Source organism: Thermobia domestica, chromosome 6 (assembly GCF_964235325.1).
Source record: "Thermobia domestica chromosome 6, izTheDome1.hap1.1, whole genome shotgun sequence".
NCBI lineage: Eukaryota > Metazoa > Arthropoda > Insecta > Zygentoma > Lepismatidae > Thermobia > Thermobia domestica.
The window spans coordinates 295,277,524-295,299,415 of NC_137459.1; the positions used below are offsets into that span (position 1 = coordinate 295,277,524).

A 21,892-nucleotide genomic window follows, 5' to 3' on the forward strand; every position below is an offset into this window, starting at 1 on the left:
AATCACCTCCCTTACCCTAAAGAGCATAATCGTGAAACGTTAAGCTGAAATGTTCCATTTAGTTTCAGAATACATGACGCAAAATTCGACTGCCCGTATGTAAAGGAACGTAAGCCTCCACAACATAATATTCCATAGTACAAATTTGTTCCCGATCGACACATTCACACATATAGACCCTATGAATTTGTTTTTAACCAACTTCAGAAAAGGAGGAAGTTCTCAATTCGAACCGTTTATGTGTATGCATCTATTTTGTCTGTGTTCATGCATAACTTCAACATAAATGTATAGATTTTGATTTTTTTTTAATTTCAGAGTATACTTTCTTGCAGGTTTCACACACACACACACACACACACACACACATACACACACACACACACACACACACACACACACACACATACATATATTGGCCGGACCATTTATCTTGATACACCCTTATAACTTTTTAGTTAATTTACAAAAAAAATGAAATTTTGTATCATGCAAATATCAGCAGAGAGACACTGTTGCCATATTTTGTGATACCGCAAGGTTAACAGTGTTGCCAACCCAATATTTCAAATGGCGCTACGTCAGATTATTATATATGAAACCCACGTCTCAGGTAGTCTCCCTGCTAAAAGGAACGCTAAACTCAAAATCACATCATATCACATGGACCACCGTTAGCTTACTACGACGGTATTTACGCGATATCTACTGGCTCTCTACAACTTTACCGATGTTTGTTCGCGGTGTATAAAAAATGAAATGAAATCTGTAAGTTTTACGTCCCACGCTTATGCCGGTTAGGCTAAAGGAGACGGTAATTATAAGAAATGAGTGAAATGGTGGAATGAAGAAAGTGGGAGGAAACGGGAGAACCCCGAGAAAACCCATGAGCACGGTGTTTGTCCAACACAAAGTCCACACGGTGCGGTATATAAAGCTTCAATGCTTGTGCTTAATTGTAGTTGCCTGTACGAATGCCGAATCTGATGTATGAAAATAAATTATAAATATAAGTAAGGTGATGTACAAAGTGTATATCAAAAAAGTGTGTTAGATATAACGACACAGTTTAGTTACTTCTTTTCTTATTTCTCTCTTTTTTTTATTTTAAAGCATTTCATACCATAATGTTCCCTCATCGGAAATGTTTTTTTAATTGCTGACAGCAATATTTAATTTTACTTCTAATATTACTTAGAAACATGAGATTATAAGTGTTACATCACTTAAGCACTCACAAATGAAGAAAAATGGTAATAGTTAAGAAGAAAAATATAAATGTAATGTAGTAGTTAAAATAATGCAAACTAAATGATTGCGCCAATCGTAGTGTAATGAAACATTAAATGATACTAGCTGAACCTGTGTTCTCTACACAGCGCATGATTCACATATGAGCATGAATCTCCTTGTCATTCCTCACAACATCTGTACATGTCCCTTTACAGACACAAGTGAAAGACGTCTTGGTAAAAATCGGCAACGGGTACCATAAAGGTGATATTTTTTCTATTATTTTTTCAATATCAAGATTTGAGCCTACTTCCGGTTGGAGTTTCTAATTCATGTGTGATCAGTGTTTTCTTTCTTCTTGCATACAGTATATAATAAGCATACACAGTTAATTATAATGTCAGTGATATATGGTATTCATTGGGCAAAACGCTCCAAACAATGAAGATTAATCTTAGCCTGGAGAAGTGGTTATCCTTCGTTTTTCATTATCATTTGGTCATGAAACAAATGCCTGAGAGATATACAACCCCTACATACAACTATGTGGTGTTGGAATATATAACCCACAGAATATGATCCTTTTTTTTTTAATTTCAAGACTTTCAGTGTACCCCTAAAAATGTGATAAAGAAATAACGGCCATGTTTTGTTGTTTTTCTTTCTTTTTAATATTCGATTAGAACTGGACAATCTACACAAAATTTGGAATCGACGAGTGAAAACGACACGTTTCTAGTACTTGTGGTTTTGGAGATCTCATTGTCGAAAGGATTGGAGACAAACATATAAACTTTTCTTTGGAGACAAACATATAAACCTAGCATTTTAACACTAGGAGCATCATAATCTTGCTTATACTAGAAGCATCAAACGGGTCATTTTGACCCCTACTTAAAAATGTACACATTAAACAGTAGTACTCTTTACTTTTTGTATACTTTTGGTTTTATTGTTGGGTTTTGTTAATTATAAATCCAAATTTCATTATTTTCATTGTTTATTTTACATTTGTTATTGTTCATAGTGAATAATTATAATATTAAAACTTTCGTAATCTATAGAGTTACTTAAAATGAAGTTACATAATATCGCAGATATAATTAACACTACTTATTGTTACTGTAGCATATCTTAGCTTCCCTTCAAACACCATACACAATAGGAATTAAAATAAAATATAATAACAAATGAATTAGAACATGAACTTCTCTACAACTAGGCATGTTTTATAATGTTCACATCTACATACCTAATCATCACATTTTGAACAAACAACGTACTTTTTCGGGATCTGTGTTCAGGACCCACAGACGTCCCTCTTACAGTGGAAATATTGAGCTTGTGTCTTGTTACCATTCCACTCAGCAATTTGACATCTCTTCCGCTTGGTTGTTTGAAGCAAGGCAGCTACAGACTGTTTGGTATGATTACCGTCTTCCTTTAGTGTCTTCATCTCCGAGCGCAGTTCCTCTCCTAATGCCAAAAGGAATTGGTGGCGGGTGATATTTTCCCTGTTACCATCTTGTAGAGAACTAACGCATTTCTGGCTGCCAAATCAAGGATGTTATAGAAAATCTCCACTGGCTATCCTCTACTCGCAGCTTTCCCGGAGTACTTTCGTGTCATCCGGTCGATTACATCAACTCGAACCTTTTGCTTATTGTAAAATAAAACGGTTTAAGGCTTTTTCTTGTTATGGCTGATATCGGTGTCAACATGAAAGTGAAGGCTGCTCAAAATAAGGACATTTTTGTTCTTCTTACAATGATACGCCGTGAGCTTGATATCATCTTCAGTTTCCAGTGCAGTTGTACTGTATAGGTCCTTTCCCTCGACTTTTCTTTTTCACTGAATCTGGAACTTCTCTCCTGTTGTTACGGATAATTCCTACCAAAATGATATTATATTTCTTGAGATCACGAATGAGGCGTAGAGATGTGAGAAAGTTGTCACATATGACATTCAATCCGGACTCTGCGAAAGGTCTCACAAGCTTCTGTACAACAAATTCACTAAGCTGTGTGTTTGCTGGTCGTTCACCATCCTTTCCTAAATTATGTATTTTTGTTCCATTTCCACTAGCATCCAGAAATTTACGACATATTTGTCTGTTTTGTTGCCCATGAACTGTATGAATTTGCAAGGGTCTTCGTTGGAAACAGTTGTTCATCAACCATACAATAAGGTTCTGGAATGTAAGACTTTTGAAAGTTTTAAATAAAAGCTTTCCAAACCGTGGAAATCATACAAAACTTGTCATATCGATATTTTTCCATCCTAATACTTTTATATCAAATCTTAGAAATCGCATGAGTTCTCTAAATCTTCTTATTGGCATTGTATCACTGAAAACTCGCGGTCCCCATTTTTTTCACCAAAGGCCCTTTATGCTAACCCCCTTCATTCCTAAATCACCGCGAAGATATAACAACCCTATGAAGGAATATAATTCTTGAAGTGAAACTGACCAAGTTGGGTCCTTCAAAACTCTTTGGGCTTCGACTTCTGTTCACTTCTTTATATAACGCATAACAGGTTTATCTATTATAAGTCTGAAACAACTAGAAACTTTGTCGCCGACGTGTCGAAAAGCATATGGGGTTAGATCTGGAGTTTACGGAACTTGTTATAATGTTTAGCCCTTCCGCGAACGCTTGCACAGGCTTGTTCGACCCAAGCTCTCTGATCTCTGGATAATTCCGAATTTTCATCATCCGTTACTTCTCCCATGCTTCCACTGTCACTAAATTCATCATTACTCGCAAAAACACTTTAACAATCTGTCAATTCATCAATGCTGATATCACCAATGTACTCATCGTCACTTCGATCACTACAGTCACCACCAGAGTCAATTCCATCAATAGCTTGTAGTAGTATTTCTTATGACGAAAGTTATTCTCAGCAGTCATCAAGCACTACACTAACAGCAACCACTTATAACACATGGATAATGAATTATATCAATCACAAAACTAATACTAATTAGTATTATAAAAATATGTGAGTATCGTAATTTTTGCAGCTGTCAATAATCCGCATTGTAGGCATGAGGGTCAAAATGACCCCTGTGAGGCTTCTAGGTAAAATTCAAAAAATTGGCTATATATAAATATTTTTAAATGTCAAAATGTGATTAAGTTAGAGTGTTGGTAAAGCGATAAAAAGTCATGACATCTCGTGGCCACAGTTTTATAACTTGAGAAATTATAATAAATTAATCGTCCAGACGGGTCAAAATGACCCATCTGATGCTTCTAGTGTTAATATATAGATTCTGTTTCATCCGAATCGCATATAGTATACAATGTTCATAGAACTGTTACCTCTCGTATTGAATATTTTCATTAATCAGATTGAGTCAATTTGGGTAGCTGATATGGAAGATAAATACATAGTAATTTAAACATCATTTGATTTTGTTGCTATACCAAATGAATCTTTTCAAGGATCTACATATTGAAATAACATAAATGCGATTTTTAGTTTAACGTCCCTCGCTTATGCCCTGTAGGCTAAAGGATACAGAGAAAGAAACCAAATAATTGTGAAATAACTTTTTTGTGCTCTCACTGGGAATTGAACCCAGGACCATGTGCATCATTAGCGCACGCGCTAGCCACCAGACCAGTAAACAGAGTAGGCACTACGTATTGGAGACATACAATGGATTTCCGGCTTCCTGAAGCAGCACAACATATCGTCGGCGGCAATTCAAAACCTGCTATGTGCATTTTGCAGGAGAAGCGAAAAACAGTATCCTGGTTAGTTTTTTGGCTTTATAAAAGTGATGTTATAAGTAATATTTGATGCTGCACGTAACTTGATACCTTTTCAAGTAACTTGAGAAGGTACCAGTTACGTGCAGCATCAAATATTACTTATAACATCACTTTTATAAAGCCAAAAAGCTAACCAGGATACTGTTTTTCGCTTCTCCTGCAAAATGCACATAGCAGGTTTTGAATTGCCGCCGACGATATATTGGATATGATTTTCGATCTTTTGTCTTTAACTATTACATAAGCATATTTTTTCCTACTTTTTTCCTGTCAACTCTAAATAGGAAAAAATGTTTTTAATAAAATGCATTAGTTTGCAATAATAATACTTAATAGTTTCCGAGTCCAAGAATTTTTGAATAGAACCTGATACCTCTACCTGCAAGCATGCCATAGTTGCATCTACGTAACTAACAAGTAACATAGTTGAGGACACATAACTGCCCCTGCGAGAACGTCTCTCAGATAGAAAATTTATACAAAATAAAAAAATATGATAATTTTTATTTAAAAGAAAAAAACTAACTTTTGATATTAAGGCAATTCAGCGAACACTTTTGCTACGGAAGTTCAAATATTAAGAAAATTAGTAACGTAATTATACAAATTAAAATAATAGTACCTAACAGATAACATTGCATTACATTACATATTATATAATCAATCACAGATACGTTTCTTTTATTGTATGATTAATTTTCCGATCTCTACCCGCCGCCTAAATACCAGTTATTAGTATAAGCACAATAAGGTGCTGTATATAAAAAGTCAGTTCAGTTGTGTGGAGTTGAAGCATTACCTATAATATGTAGTCTTTAGCATCTCGGAAAACATACTCTCCAATGTTGAAAGAATTGTCAAAATTGGTTGAGTAGTTTTGGAAATTACCTCGAATAAACACTGAGCTTAGACCATAAGAGTAAGTAGGTCTAACTTCTAAAACAATATCGAACAAATCGACGGGCGTTTTTTTTTCTATTAGCTACTCAAGCTTCAAATTTTATTCACTAATTCGTGGTTCAATAACGACATATATCCATATATTCGTATATCCTTCTAACATACTTCAAATCAAATATACCGATTCGAGCATGATCGAATACAGCGACCATGCTTCTAACCAATCACAGAACACCTTTTATTTACTTTTTTTTCAAAAGTGAAAATCTAACTAATCAGAGTTTCTGGCAAATGAAAAAAATGAAATTTCTATAATATACAATTTAAAATGCAATTCAAGTTGTATGATACGATATAATAAAATCAAGGGCCCTTTAAAGCAGTTGCACTTGTCGGGAAAATAATTACTATTAAATTTATCAAAAAATCTAAATGTGCCTTTTTGTGAACGTCTAAAGAAAAGAAATAATAATAATAATAATAATAATAATAATAATAATAATAATAATAATAATAATAATAATAATAATAATAATAATAAAACTACAAACTACTGGAGATTCATTAAGCAGAACAGGAAGAAATCATAAAGAAGGGAAACACGGATTTCAGTGTGTTGGAAACTTCCGCTTCTGGAAGTGGAAGGGGGGCAATATGAACGATTATGGACAGGTCAATCATGACGTATTTCCGCCAGTATTTGTTATTTATTTGTTTCCGCTGGGTTTCAAAGTCGTGAACTGCATATGGAACTTAGAATGGTTACGTTTTTCATTAACTTACAAATAGTATAATGAAATAGTTACAAGAAAATAATGTGAAACATACCGGTACACTGGTCTATGCTTTCTGTACCCAGGTGTATTGTTTGGAACTGAAAATATAATTTTTAGATCCTTGCACTTGAGTTGAGATCGAAAGTGAGGAAGTCACTAATTCATTCATATGGAAGAGTGAAAGTGATTCACTGAAAATTCAGACCCTATTAATATATATAAACGTGAGATTTGGATAGAAAACTCCTTTTGTTACGAGAGCAACGAATAAGAATTTCTTTTTCTTTCTTTTTTTTAAAAAAAAGAAAAAAAAACGTATAATAAGGTGATTCAAATCCTTTGCCCAGAATAGAGTACCACATAAGTCCCTGAAGTTAGGGAGATGAAATTCGGCATATAAACTTTTTATTAAAAATAAGTGGACACGTGTTCCAGCATATTTAAAAATTCTTATTTAAAGGGGAAGATGTATTTTTTTTATTATTTTTCACTCTGCATTGAGACCGATGCTGTATTTTGCTTGTGATCGCATGACAGGAAAGTGGCTGAAAACATGGAAATGAATTTTGAAGCATACTTAGTATCTACCTAGAGCTAGGTTGCAGTCAACACTTTGATTAAAGGACGTATCCTAAAGGAGTGTAGGGTAAAACTTAATGCAAAAAATAAAGTATCTCATGAGCCCTTCAAGTTAGGAAGGTGAAAATCTCTGTATAAACTCCTCATTACAAATAAACGGACACGTGACCCAGCATTTTCCAAAATTCCGGTTTTAAGGGAAGAAGGTGCAGTTTATATACTTTTTCGCCACATTGAAATAGATGTTGTTTGTGATTTCATCTGGGAAAACGGCTTCCCTATTTGAAATGAATCTTGAAACATAGTTACTGTCTTAAGGTTTTTATCATGTGACCTTCAGTAACGGGTGTATCATAATGGGATGGAGTAGTTCAAAATGTATATCAAAAATAGAGTACCTTATAGATTTTTATAATTACACTTGCATTGAAATGCGTACCCTAAGGGTTCAAATAATTTGCGTAAACCTATCTTTCCGTGCGAAGAACGGGTATTTCAGCTTGTGTGATATATAAACCAAATGTATTTCTTCCCCTTATACCCTGCTTGGGATTGATCTGTTTAACAGTTCGTTGTACGAATGAATGAATGGGAGAATAATCAACGTTGTTATCAAACTCTTGACAAGTGATTTATTGATCGCGATTGAAATTATAATTGTGAAATGTTCTTTAAGGTGCAACACAGAGATTGGCAATATGAAAAAGTTGCTTAGAAACAGCTTCAAAATCTAAGGTACCAATTGGCTGCCTTTCAGCAGCACTCCAAACATAGTTTGACTGTATTCTGTGCAGGTATAGTTTATTATTATTATTATACTCTATTTCCTGAAATAAAGGCATTATACAGGGTGTTTCGAAACAACACCGACAGCATTTGGGAGGTGATTCCTAATATACCAAGATAAGGTAAAGTGTAGACCAACCTGGATGCACAGATGCTTCCATTCGGAGTAATAGGCAGACAAAAACATGAAAGAATAAACTTTAAAGATCCATAGCTCCAAAACTATGGGATCTACCGTAGTTAGCTCAAGACTTCACTTAGGAACTAGTATGTGCCCTATGCAAATATCTGTTTCAGAATTCTGCAGTACTTCCGCAACAATTTTATAAAGGTAATTGGTGAGTACTTCAAATTATTTGCCCGTAGCCAAACTCTCTCTATAAAAATTGTTGCGTGAGTGCCTTAGGAATCTGTAACATATATTTTTGGATAGCGCACATATTAGTTTCTAAGTGAAGTCTTGACCGACTACTAGGTCTCATAGCGAAGCTGTGGATTTTTAAAGTTCATTTTTTTATGTTTTCGGCGCTTATAACTCCGAAAGGAGCATTTGTGCACCCAAGTTGGTCTATACTTTTTGTCTTATCTTGGTGTCATGAATTACCTCCCGAACGTTGTCGGTGTTCTTTTGAAACACCCTATATATATATATATATATATATATATATATATATATATATATATATACAGTGGCGGATCCAAGGGGAGGGCTATAGGGGCTATAGCCCCCCCCCTTGACGTTCAGGTATACACTGGATAAAATGAGCTTCAATCCTACTTTACACTGGATAAAACGGCAAAATATGGTTTAGCCCCTCCCTTGATCCTATCCTGGATCCGCCCCTGTATATATATATATATATATATATATATATATATATATATATATATATATATATATATATATATATATATATATATATATATGTGTGTGTGTGTGTGTGTTTGTTTGTATGTATGTGTAATATAGTTAAATGTAGATAACACTATATTTTTCTTTGTTATTCCAGGCACGCAGAATCTACGAGGAGTTATAATTTTAAGAACTGTATGAAATTTCAGCAAGCCTTCAAACACGATCAAACTCTTGAGGAAAGCAAACGAACTGAAAACACATTTTTTTACGGGAATCTTGTGATGAACTACTATGTATGCTGGAACGTAACGTTACTTATTATATTACAACGTTCAGCATAAAATGTGATTAAGCGTTTTTATATCTATTTAATTCACTATTTTTATTATTATATTTATATAATATTATCTACATTTTGTAGAATCTTGTTGTATTTCTACTACATAGAACACAAACTATTTCTTCCCAAAGAGTTCTTAATTATGTATAGTTTTGTATAAAACCGGTGATTTTTTTAATTTAAATAAAATTTGGCAAATATTTTTGCATAGAAAAAAAGATGAACTAATTTTTATAATGTTTTGTAAAGCACGTTCCTTATACAGGAAGTAATTATAAAGATAAAATTGTGTGATTGGTTGTGCCTTAATTGTCTTCCAACGTTTATGGAATGTGCCTTTTTCTGTGACGACCAGTGAATATATTTTAATGTCGAGTTTATAGATTTTTAAAGCAGATTTACTTTTTTTTAACCAAGATGTGTCTTTGTTATTGTGAGTGTATGAGAAATTTGTATTGTTGTTCTTCATGCAAAGCGGAATCAAGCATCGACCTGCAATTGTTTCACAGTATTACTGTTATTAAATAAATGTGCCAAGTTAAAATTTAGTACAATTCAAAGAAATCCGAGATGTATTACAGTTGCATCGATTCAATTTGAATTCAGTGTTGTGTTCATTTTTTTTCTTGTTCAACATCCTAAAACAAATATGAAAAAAATATTTTATTGAGTCAACGAATGAGCTGTGTTTAATATGAGAGATACACATTGTCACACAACACCTGAATATATAACTTATTTCACGTTATAAAAGAGCACTGTCATTCCATGAGCAGATAAGATAAATTGTTATTCTAACTTAGAGACTGATAATGTAAAGTTTTAAAGAAAAGTTTTCTTAAATTTTAAACTCTGAAACTTTTAAAATGTATTCTGATGTATGTATTTTTTCCTTTATGTGCTATATTTCAAATTTATATTTATGAATGTATTTTGTCATCATCCCAGTATTTTGATGTCGTTTAATATCATAAGTGTTGTCATGAAATATTATTTATTTTATATATATATATATATATATTTCACAAAGAAAATAATTTTATTTGATGAGTAAAATAAGTGTGACCTGTGTGTGTGTGTACAAATTTTCTTTTTCTTTTTAAAATATTGTAACTTTCTTTTTCAATAATGAAATCATCTAGCTTAAAATGTTGAATCAATTATGCACATACATTTACAACGTCAAAATTTAACTTTAAACAGTTCATTTTTTTTTTTTTTTTTTTTTTGAGCTGTTAGAAAATTAAGTTCTGTTCCACTCAGAAAAATATTCCAGGCACATTTCAAATTTCTGTAATTTCCAGAAACTCTTACAATTTGAAATTTGTTAACAATTCCAAAGCGATGTCTGCCCCAATTTTAATGAAAACTTAAGTGATATGGTGTCTTAGTGGATTTGCCAAATTGAAGGAGATGATTTTCATCAAATGCGTTATAGGTGACGGTCAGGGACGTACGCGGGGGGTGAATCCTGGGTATCAGCACCCTCCTGAAATCCCGACTTTTCTATAAATTTTGTCTAACTTTAGGGTTGAGAATTTGGACTCCTCCGGAAATAAATTCCTGCGTACGTGCTTGCTACAGTTTTTAATCAGCAAACTTAGGCACCATAATTTACATGTTATTTTAAATTCAAATAGCACGCAAATATTGTACTAGTAGTTTCATGCATATAAGAGTACACGTAGTCATGGCAAACAAGACTGTCTCATTGACAGGAATGAACTTAAACGAATGGGGACTTTATCAGGGTACTATATCTACAATGAAGTCTATTTGAACATAAAATAATCCTACTTCTACTGTTATAAGTACAGTTAGTTTATCATGACAATATTTGTCAGATATTCTTTACTTGCTTTTGCCACAACGGTAACAGAAACGTTATTCCAAATATTTATGGTATAAGTTACGGTAAATGGTCTAAATCAGGCGGAGGTACTGATTACTCCTAAATGTAATTAATATATTATAAAGATACATTGATTCCAGAAAATCGAGATAGGCTTATTACTGTTGATGTTATATGTGTATGTATGTATGTATGTATGTATGTATGTATGTGTGTGTGTGTGTGTGTGTGTGTGTGTGTGTGTGTATGTGTGGGTGTTCCATCTTTGCATGAAGGTCAGCTCTAAAGCAAAGTTTTGGTTTCAGTTCTTAAGAATTGAAATATGTTTAAAGTTCAATAACAGAAGTATCTTTATAAATATTCATAAGTGTACATATATTGCCAAAGATTGAGCATTGGTGAAGTGTTACCGATTATTGTCTGTTGTGTGTTAATGTGGTATTAAAATGTATGTTCCTACACACATTAATATCCATGTATGTAACTGTATGTTACCAGTGCTATGTAGAGTAATTTTGCTGCTTTACTTTAATAATAAATAAAGTACCAGTGAGTGCTAAGTGTATATCTATAAATGATAGAAAACTGCTGTATAAATCTGCTTTTGATAGTTTATAATTTTCCAGTATTTTAAATGTAACAGTGTTATGTAGAAATTTTGCAGAATTTGATATACCAATTGGAGATGTACAACTAATTATATTTACTATATAGATGCAATTATTTTTAATGGGTACAAACGTTCACAGTATTCTTAATACACACCAGTGAAATTGAAATAACTGATATATTAACTTTCATGTACTATTAAATTCTTATTGTGCAATACTTCCTGTCTATGGCTTCCATTAAATTTGAAATAAATTTTTAATATGTAACGGAATGAAGATTCTACACATATAAGTATTTTTCTTTTCGGGTGAGTACCATGGAAAATAAGCACCCGAAATTGCATTTTATTGTATATTTAATGGAAATGGCGTAATAAGTAGAAGCCAACTGTTCATTCCACACGAAGGTATCGAGAGAAGTACATAAGCATACAACTGCTTATACTACTTGTTTCGTTCCGCAAGCGGAGAGAGTGTTGTCAAATTATGAATGTTATCTGAACTTCACTTATTTAATTTTCTTAAATTGGAATATTGTAAGAGGACTACTTTCAATTTCAGTGAGATCTAGTTGTAGTCCTATGAGAAATGTGTAAATGCATTTTTTTTTTTTTTTTTTTTTTTTTTTTGTTAATCTTCAAGACACAAGTGTTATCGATTTGGGTATTAACCTCCGTTTGAAGTGCATTCACTGTATTATGTAATATTCCAACAAATATGTACGTACAATACGAACCGAAATCTTATGTTTATAGGTATCAGAAGAGACTATAAAAAAGCAATAATTTGCGAAGAAACTTTTTTTTAACTTCACAGACTTCCTTTCAATAACCATTGTTGTCTGATTTAATGTTTGGCGCTCATGATATGTTTTATTTGGCATGTGAGCGTGTAATATATATATATATATATAAAATTGAAAATCACTATGTTTGTGACTCTAAATCTCCAGAACGGCCCCACCGATCTCGATCAAATTTGAAACATGGATGAGGTTCGAGGCTGGACTGGTTTTAGGCTATTCACTTTGATGGTAAAACTGATGGTGAGGGAGGGGATATAGAAAAAAAAATAAAACTTAATAACTCCTGAACCACTCGACCGATCTTGATCAAAATTTCAATATAGATGAGGTTCAGGCCTGGGATCGTTCTTGTGATTTAAGTTTGACGGAGTAGCTTAGGGGAGGAGAAGGAGGGATATATATATATATATATATATATACACAAACAAATCAATTTATATAGGACTGAATGTAACTATTTTTGTAACTTAGTAACTCTTGAACTGTCCGATAGATTCCAATCAAATTTTTAAGATACATGAGGTTAGGATCTGGAAACATTTTTGTAATTTCATTTTAACTGTAGATCGTCGGGCAGGGGGAGGAGAGGGGGACGTATAAATAAAAACTTGTAAAACCTAATAACTTTTGAACCACAAAAACAATCTCGATCAAATTTTCAACATATATGAGGGTTGGGCCTTGGGATTTTTTTATCGTTTCAATTTGACGAGCCAACCTAGGAGAGGGGGAGAGGAAGATATATATGTAAAAAAAAATAATAAAATGAGTGACTTTGTGACTTCATCACTCTTAAACCACCCGACCGATCCCAATCAAATTTTCAACATACATGAGTTTAGGGGCAGGAATTACATTAAGCTGTTCACGTTAACGATGCAACGTAGGGGAGGGGGAGGGGGAGAGAAATTTTAAAATGATCAAAAATGACCTATATTAGTGTTGAATCCGTAGTTTTCGGGGTCGATGAGAGAAACAGTGACACCTCTGATGCTGTTTCAATCCAAGTTCAGCCTGATAGTTGGGGAGGGGGAGGGTACAACGGAGGGAAGGGGGATAAACATTTAAAATGATTGAAAATGACTAATTTTAGTGTCGAATCCATAGTTTTAGGAGTAGCTGAGAATAACAGTGACAATTCTGATGCCGTGTGCCTCAGCACGAAGAAGGAGAGCTATAAATAGTAATAATCGAAAATGACCAATATTAGTATCTAATCCATAGTTTTCGGGATCATTCAGATGAACAGTGACATTTCCTATGCGGTTTAAATCCAAAATCAGCCCCGCCACTTGGGGGAAGGAAAGAAAGAGGTATATAAAAATGATCGAAAATGGTCACTATCAGTGTGGAATTTATAGCTTTCTGGGTCGCTTAGATGTACAATGATACTCTCAATTCCCCTTAAATTCAAATTCAACCCGCAACTTGGGTTAGTGGAGGAAGAGATGCTTAAAAAATGATCAAAAATGACTGATATTAGTGTAAAGGGTGGTTTTGGTCAAATTTATTAGTCTTGACTTCGATTCCTGAATATGAGCATGTGACAATTATCATAATGACATGCATTATGCTCGTGTTCACCAGATCTGAATAAATTAATATGTAAATTTATATTTGCCTACCAAGGTTGGGCTTTTGATGGTTTGTTTCCGAAAATTGCACCGGTGCGATAGTAAGCTAAAGCATGGAAAGCTGAAGTTAACGCCGCGGGGCTTGAACCTCAGGTCTCCAAGTATAATGTTCAATTAACAATTCACGAAATGTAGAGAAATTTAAAGGTAATATTTCTAATATACAGATCTCGACGTCCTACTTTTTCCCCAAAACGGTATAACCAGGGCGCTAGGAAAAAGTAGTTGCGCAGCTAACTAGAATTTAAACAAAACTAAATAAACATCTGTTTTACGCAACCTCCACAGAACGGTTACACGCTGCAAAGCTGAAAGAAAGTTTCTCGCTAATGCAGTTTTTGTGGGACAGACTGTGCTGACTACCACTTGGAGAAGCAAGTGAATTTTTGAATAAAAATTCAATTGCTGAATGCTGCAATAGATTTTTTATTTATTGAAATAAAAGATATAATGTAAATAAATCGAATCGAAATAATGCGAAATAACTCAAGTTAATTATGACTGTGGTGGTCAGTTCAGGCATCTTCAAAATTACCGGTAATGTCAAGACAATAATAATAATAATAATAATAATAATAATAATAATAATAAAATACTTGTACCATGTCTAGCAGGGGTGAGGAATTTAAATCTACTTTGCTTGAATAACAAAAGTTACAGAAAAATTTGGTAGCAGCAATAAAATTTTAATTAATTAAAAAAAAAATAGGTAGTTACTAGTGAATGGAATAACAATTTAGAGTAGTCAACAATAAAAAAAAGTTAAACAATAGAAGAAAAACAAATCTTTTCAATAGGAATCAATACCATTGTTTGAGTTTTGAATATATTAATATCAATACCTGAATTATGTTTATGGAATCAGAAGGATTCCACCTGAGAACGTTAAAAAGAGAATTTAGTCTGTTACCTCAGCATACAATTATGTGATTTCCTGAATCATTTCATACTTCTGATTAACAGTTCTATTTATTAATGTCCAATTAAGGCTCAAATAATACACTTAATCTGAATTGCTATCATATATGTTTTTGAATAATTTCTAACAGTAAATGAGATTTTAATTTCTCTGCTTATAACTAAACAGTGGCAAACAGATTGTTATTACTTGAATTGAAGTTTATTTATCACCTCCAGATATTATTATTAAGGAAGAATTAAAAAAAATAGAATAGAAAAATGAAAAGACTGTGAGAGAAGTGATGATTGGATAATTTTGATTTACTTTAAAAGTCATTACTTGCTAGCGAATGCGAATGGAAACGTAAAATTATAGAAAAGATACATTAGGATATGCTGAGGGCGGCAATGGTTAGATTTCCGTGTACATGCCTTAAAAGAGGAAAAAAGAAGAAGCCTAGATTGTTTATCATGATTATTAAATTAAGATTGTAAATTGGTGATTGATGGGAAATCTTCATGTCTTTAGGTAGAAGTTAAATATATGTTGTATTAGAGGAAACGGCTTAATTATTTTAAAAATTAAGACATAGAGTAATATATGGTGAAAGAATAACAGGATAGAAGTGCATTTGTGGATCTTAATACTCATATATATACCTATATATAATATAACTAAATATTCATACATATAAACATTCAAATTATTATTCAATTTTATCTAATCAAATTACCAAAGAAAAATCAATGTTACCATATAAACAAGCAATAAAATATACATATAATATTGATACGAATTAGTTGGGATATCAATTGGACATTACTTTGAATCAATTAACTTTTTTGTCTTTAGTAATGAGAGTCCATCTGCGCAACGTGTCATTTGATCAGATACTTATCGATGAATTATCGTAACTTTTATGCATATTATCTAATCTACCAATATGCCGAAACTCTTGCTTTTACGAAAACCTTTACAGATGTTCAACTACAATTCGTTTCCGTTTACGAAGTGCCTATCCAGACAATTATCATCGAACAACTAATAACACTGAATTTATATTTTATTTAAAATGCAACTCCCAAATTTGCATTTTCACAGACATGAATATTATTTAAATATTAGGACTCGATACAAATATGCTTCTTATTCTGACCCTTTCTTCATCAATTGTATAACAGAATGTCTTAGTATATGATGAGGAGTTAAGAACTCAAAATGTTATGCAATAAGATGTATTATTTGTTCAATAAAATAAAATAAATAAATAAATAAAATAAAATAAAATGGATCACTGACATACAACTGGATTTGTAGTTATTGGATGAAAATTAAGGCACGTTAGTTGTTCATTCCGTATGGGAACGGAGAATCAAACAATACCATCAGTCTCGACCCGATTGGGGAATGAAATAAAGAAATCGACGGATGACATCTGCCAAAATAGTCCGGCCTTGAGTCATAATGGGGAAGAAATAAAATAACTATATTTCCTACCTTCTCACCGCAGCTGGTCGCCATTTCATTTTATGACTGCTTCTTACCAGGCACGTACTTTTTTCCTTGCGTTAAACTTGTTAAAATGTATCACTTGCACTTAGCTTCTCCTGCTCCTTTCCATCTGGGCCATGCTTCCGTCACAGTTCCATGGTTGAAGTCCTTGCTTCGGATCCCGACGTGTGCATCTCATGGGCTGTATACTCGGCTGGTCGCTCATTAGCCTCTTCACAGAGCATATGCTAGGGCTTCAGTGCTTAAAGTGAGCCGGTTATGCATCCGAAAGTTCGAAAATCGGCCGGTATGGCATACCGGTAAAAATCACTGATTTAAATTGTAATTTATTTGCAGAAAAGAAAAGATTTTACACATAGAAATGAGTACGACGTCAGCATAGTCAACAAATATGTTTGTATTATCAAATACTTCGTTCTGCTGCTTCGAAAGAAGTAACAGTTCCCTATCACCCTATTCAATGGCAGAATTTGTGCTCTTGATTTTTTCAACATTTGGGCGAGCAATCCACTCCCCATCAAAAAATTTTAACTACCGTACCACCCGCCTAAAATGTTTAACCTGGATCCTCCTCTGTCGTTGACCGGATTTTCTTTAAATTCGAAAGGATTATTTTCACATTGTCTGGACTTCTGTGTTTACAATTACCAGGTTGTCCAAAAAGCTCTGCACCATACATGAAGGAAAAAGAAACACGAATATCAGAAATGAAGACAAACTTTTACTCAAAAAAATACAGGCCATCATGTTCGATGACCTTCACCCATGTTTGGGACAACAGTTCAATCTGATGGCGATACCAGTTGGAAAGTTTAGAATTGAAAAACTCGCGACAGGCAGCATGCGCTTCATCATATGAATTGAATAGCCGACCACACAAGAAATGAGAGAGAGAGGGAGAGAGAAAAGCGAAACAAATAATAATCTGAGGGTGCAACATCCGGACTATAGACAGGATGAGGTAACAACTCAAACACGTCAAGCTCAGCCAGGGTGTTGGTCACATTTAGAGACCGATGACTCAGAACATTATCAATTTGCAGCAATAAGCTCTTCCTCTTGTTAATGCCGGATATTTCTCGTTCAGAATGGCATACACTCGGCGTAATTGTTCAGAATACAGTTCACCTGTTACAGCACGATCCTCTGGAACAAACTCCAAAATGAATTATCCCGTCAATACACCACCAACACACAGCATGAGCTTTTTCTCATATCTATCTTGTTTCACATTGTCCAGGGCTTCCTATCCTCTTTTCACCCACTGTTTACGTGTGTGAGGGTTTTTCAAAAACACCCACTTATCTCCTGTCACAATTCTCCACCAGAAACGAAGATCACGCGGATTTTTTAAAACAAATTCTAGCAAATTGCCACTCCGAGCTGGGCCTGCTCCTCTGTCAGCTCTTGAGGACTTTGTCGGGGCAGTTTATTGACGTAATGCATGGCATGCAATCGACGGTTTCCTGTCGATTTGGATGTCCAAACTACTCTTGCTAACACACACGTACTCGATTGGGGTTCAGCACTCACAGCATCTTGCAGAGGGCCGTTAATATCCATCGGAGATCTACCCTTACGGGGCTTGTCCGCGAGGCTTAAATCACCCGAAGTAAATTTTGTGAACCGACGGGTAGCTGTCGATCGATCCAGTATTCCTTTGTTTTGCTCTGCTTTGCTGTCAGTGTTATACACGACAAAGAACGCCGTACAAAAAGCACTGCATTTCCTTGTCTGTCCGATTTGGGTGATTTTTAGATATGTTGTAGCTGAGAACCCCCTAGTCAATTGTTTATATAAGGCCAACTCCCAATGTCCAATCCTGTGACCTTCAGATGCCACCAAAATCATACCATACAAGAAGTATTGTATTTCCTCGTCTGTCCGATTTGGGTGATTTTTGGACTGTTCTAGCTGAGGACCCCCGGTCAATTGTTTACATGGAGCCAACTCCCTATGACCAACCTTGTGACCTCCAGAGGTCACCAAAAGTCACATCGTCACGTGGACTATCCTGACTTTCCGTAGGCCAGTGTAACACACAACTACTTTTTTGTATGTCAAGTTTGAACCAATTCTACCAACACCCGTTGTGTGACGTTTGGTGATCTCTGGAGGGCACAGGGTTGGTCATAGGGAGTTGACTCTGTATAAACCACTTCCCGGGAGATCCTCAGCTACAACATACCAAAAAAAAAAAAAGAAAAAAAAATCGGACAGACGAGGAAATGGAATGCTTTTTGTACGGTATGCTTTCCTTCGCTACAGCTTTTGCAGTTAGTCCTTTTTTCATAAAAATCGTAGCACAGCTCGAGTTGAAATTTAGTCCTCATGTTGCCCATTTGGCTTTACAGGAACGCTCGCTACACACGCAATACTTGCCTTCACTTGATCGGACGAACCTGTCCTCTATGCATGTCCACAGTTTTCACTGGTGGCGCCACCTATCCTTCCAAAGTTTTACCTCATGCAGGTCAGTATGCTGATGGTGCAGGACTTCCGGAACAGTCTGGTTAGAGCTCTGCAAGGGCTTGTGCCGTGAACTTTTAATATACAGTACAAACATATTTCTCGGGCCTAACTTTGTAAATATACTGTACAGCGACATTTATTGCACCATTCTTTCTGGATAACTTTTAAAGCACAACTGCAAAATTAAACCTCTAATTGCTGTAAATCAAAATACAATTTTGTGTCAATTATTAAGTTTCTGTAATTCGGGCTTATTTCGGGCTCATTTGATTGTCTATCACACGAGCTCGGGCCTAAATGCTAAAACATATTTCGGACTCGGGTTGGGCCTCACATTGTAAACTCACAGTCCGGATCGGGCCAGGCCCAGGCTAAAAATTCAGTCCCGTGCTGACCTCTAAGTCTGGTATAAGAAAATTAGTGTTGACCACGAGACAAAACGAGACCAGAAGAAGCTTTTGAAAATGGAAATGAAATTGAAAAAAATCATTAAATACTAGTGGATTACAATACAATACAATACAGTGGAATAAAACGGAAAACAATATTCATTGAATACTAGGCTGATGATAATGGGGAGTAAAACATTTACATATTAGTCCTCACTCACTCTATTTCTATAGATTTTCACGTCAAAAATGGTGCAAAAATGTCAGGAGTAGAGATACTCTTTAGGGTTCTGTCAAAATTACTGCTCTAAGTGGTCATATTTGTTCCATATCGTCACCTCATCTGATGTCACTTTAACCACTGTAGGGCTTCCATGGGATGTAGATGTTTGCTTCTGTTCTCTTATGGATTTGTCTGACACTTTCCACTATGCTGTCTATTCAAAACATGTGCAGCCTTTTCTATTGTTACTAGAAGCACAGACATTCAGCAACCGATTTCCAACTAGAACCATAGGTAGTTCGATCACCGCCACTATCAACTAGTTCGATCACCGCCACTATCAAATAGTTCGATCACCGCCACTAACAACAAACCACTTCTGCTTTTGATAACACTTTTTCTTAAAATAAACTAATTCGAAAAATATTTATCAATGTAGTCTACAGCGTTTGAACGATATTAATAAATAGGAAATGTTAACTGGTCTGCTCCTAACAAAGCACCACGACGGCGATGCACTAGCACATAGTTTTTAACTAAGAATCACTTGGAAAGAAATAAGTTCGTCGATATTTGTTAGTGTGTGTGTGTGTGTCTGTGTAGAGCGGCCGTGTGTAATGTTCGACGAATGTATTGCAACTGCTGCAGCTTCTTTCGGTGTTAGGGCGCGTATCTATCTATAAACAAAAAGAGCTTTCTTTTCTTTCAAAAAAAATTGAAATTCGCAACTTGGTTTGTTGTGGTGGCTGTTTTCGTTGTTCGCTTCAAAAAAAAAGAAAGGTTCGTTTTAGGTTGAGTTTATGACATTTTGATTTGATTTATTGACATATAACACAACAGGCACAGGTCTAATTACAGTATTACATAGTATATACGTTATACAGATTATATAGATTAATCGAGCTATTGGTAATAATTACATTTGGCTTACAGAATTAATAGATTTCTTAAAACTACTTACATCCATTGACAGTACATCGAGGTTGAAATTTTCTTTAACTAACCTGTTGTAGGTTGCACTAACTCTCCATATAGGAGATCTGCTTAAAACGTTTGTTTTCGCTGTCATACAAAAAAATGTATTTTTCGAAGCAGTGCGCAATATAATGGATGGTACTTGGATACATATTTTTTCGTTAAGATCAGGACAGTCTATTTTGCCATGAAAGAGTTTGTGTAAAAATAATAAATCAATTTTTTCTTCTCCTGAGTTCTAATGTTTCAAAATTAAAATTTTCAACAAAGTTGATGTAGCTTTCAAATTTTGGATAGAATTTTGTTTTCTTAAGAGTAAGAAGCCTTAAAAACTTATTTTGTGTACGCTCAATCAAGAATGAGTATTTCTGTATATTATACATGCTTACAAAGCCAAAGGGTTTCTGAATATTTCCAATGTAAAAAGGATGTTTTAGCAGTTTTTCGGGGAATTTTAACTGTTAATTGCTCAGCCTGTGTGTGGGCCATGAGGACAGAAAGAAACGGGATCTATTGTTCACAAAAGTTGGCCTTCCGTTGCCTGTGATCGAGGGTGGTTGAATTGCAAAGTAAAGATATTCATTAAAAAAAAAGAAAAGAAAAGAAAAAGAAAGAAATTGTGTTCTGGCTAACACAAATTTTAATATCGAGTTGACCGCACATAATTTACATATGTAATAATTGCTTCTAAGCGATTGTCACATAGTGCTGTATCCACATTTTTTGGGATCGCTGAGATGAACGGTGACATTTCCGATGCAATGGCCCGCAACAGGAGGAGGTGATATATATATATATATATAAATGATCGAAAATTACCAATATTAGTGTCGAATCCATGGTTCTCGGGGTCGCCGAGATGATCAATGATCGTTTCGATACTGGTTAAATCGATGCCATTGAAAGCGAAAACAGCATATTTTATCGGTACTATACACATGAGACACGGAGTTATGCATTTAAATTTTCATTTCAACCCAGCGAAGCGGGTAATATATGCTAGTATTGAATAATATTGAACATGCTTCACTCAAGTGTTATTGTTGATTCAGTCCATATGAACTCTTCTCAGGTCCTTTTACAAAGCTATCCTTACCTTTCGTTGTTTGTTAAAACCAAAATATCGAAAACCATTACAAGCAACAGAAAATGAATACTGGTATATAATTTTAATGTCATTGTAATAGATATGCTGTAGATTATACAGGATATGACACTAAAGACTGCTGACCTTCTACCACCATCTTTGCGTATTGTTGTCGT

The 21,892-nt window shown here is 34.5% G+C and overlaps 1 protein-coding gene across 1 annotated transcript in view; it reads left to right on the forward strand.

Annotated features, from left to right (window-relative positions):
• Window positions 1–16,349, forward strand: part of LOC145688523 (uncharacterized) — a 303,038-nt gene extending 286,689 nt beyond the window's left edge. Inside the window, exon 4 of the mRNA XM_081762883.1 lies at window positions 9,070–16,349. The gene's annotated coding sequence lies outside the window, so the exon portion shown is untranslated. The remainder of the gene's footprint in view (window positions 1–9,069) is intronic.
• Window positions 16,350–21,892: the final 5,543 nt, after the last annotated feature.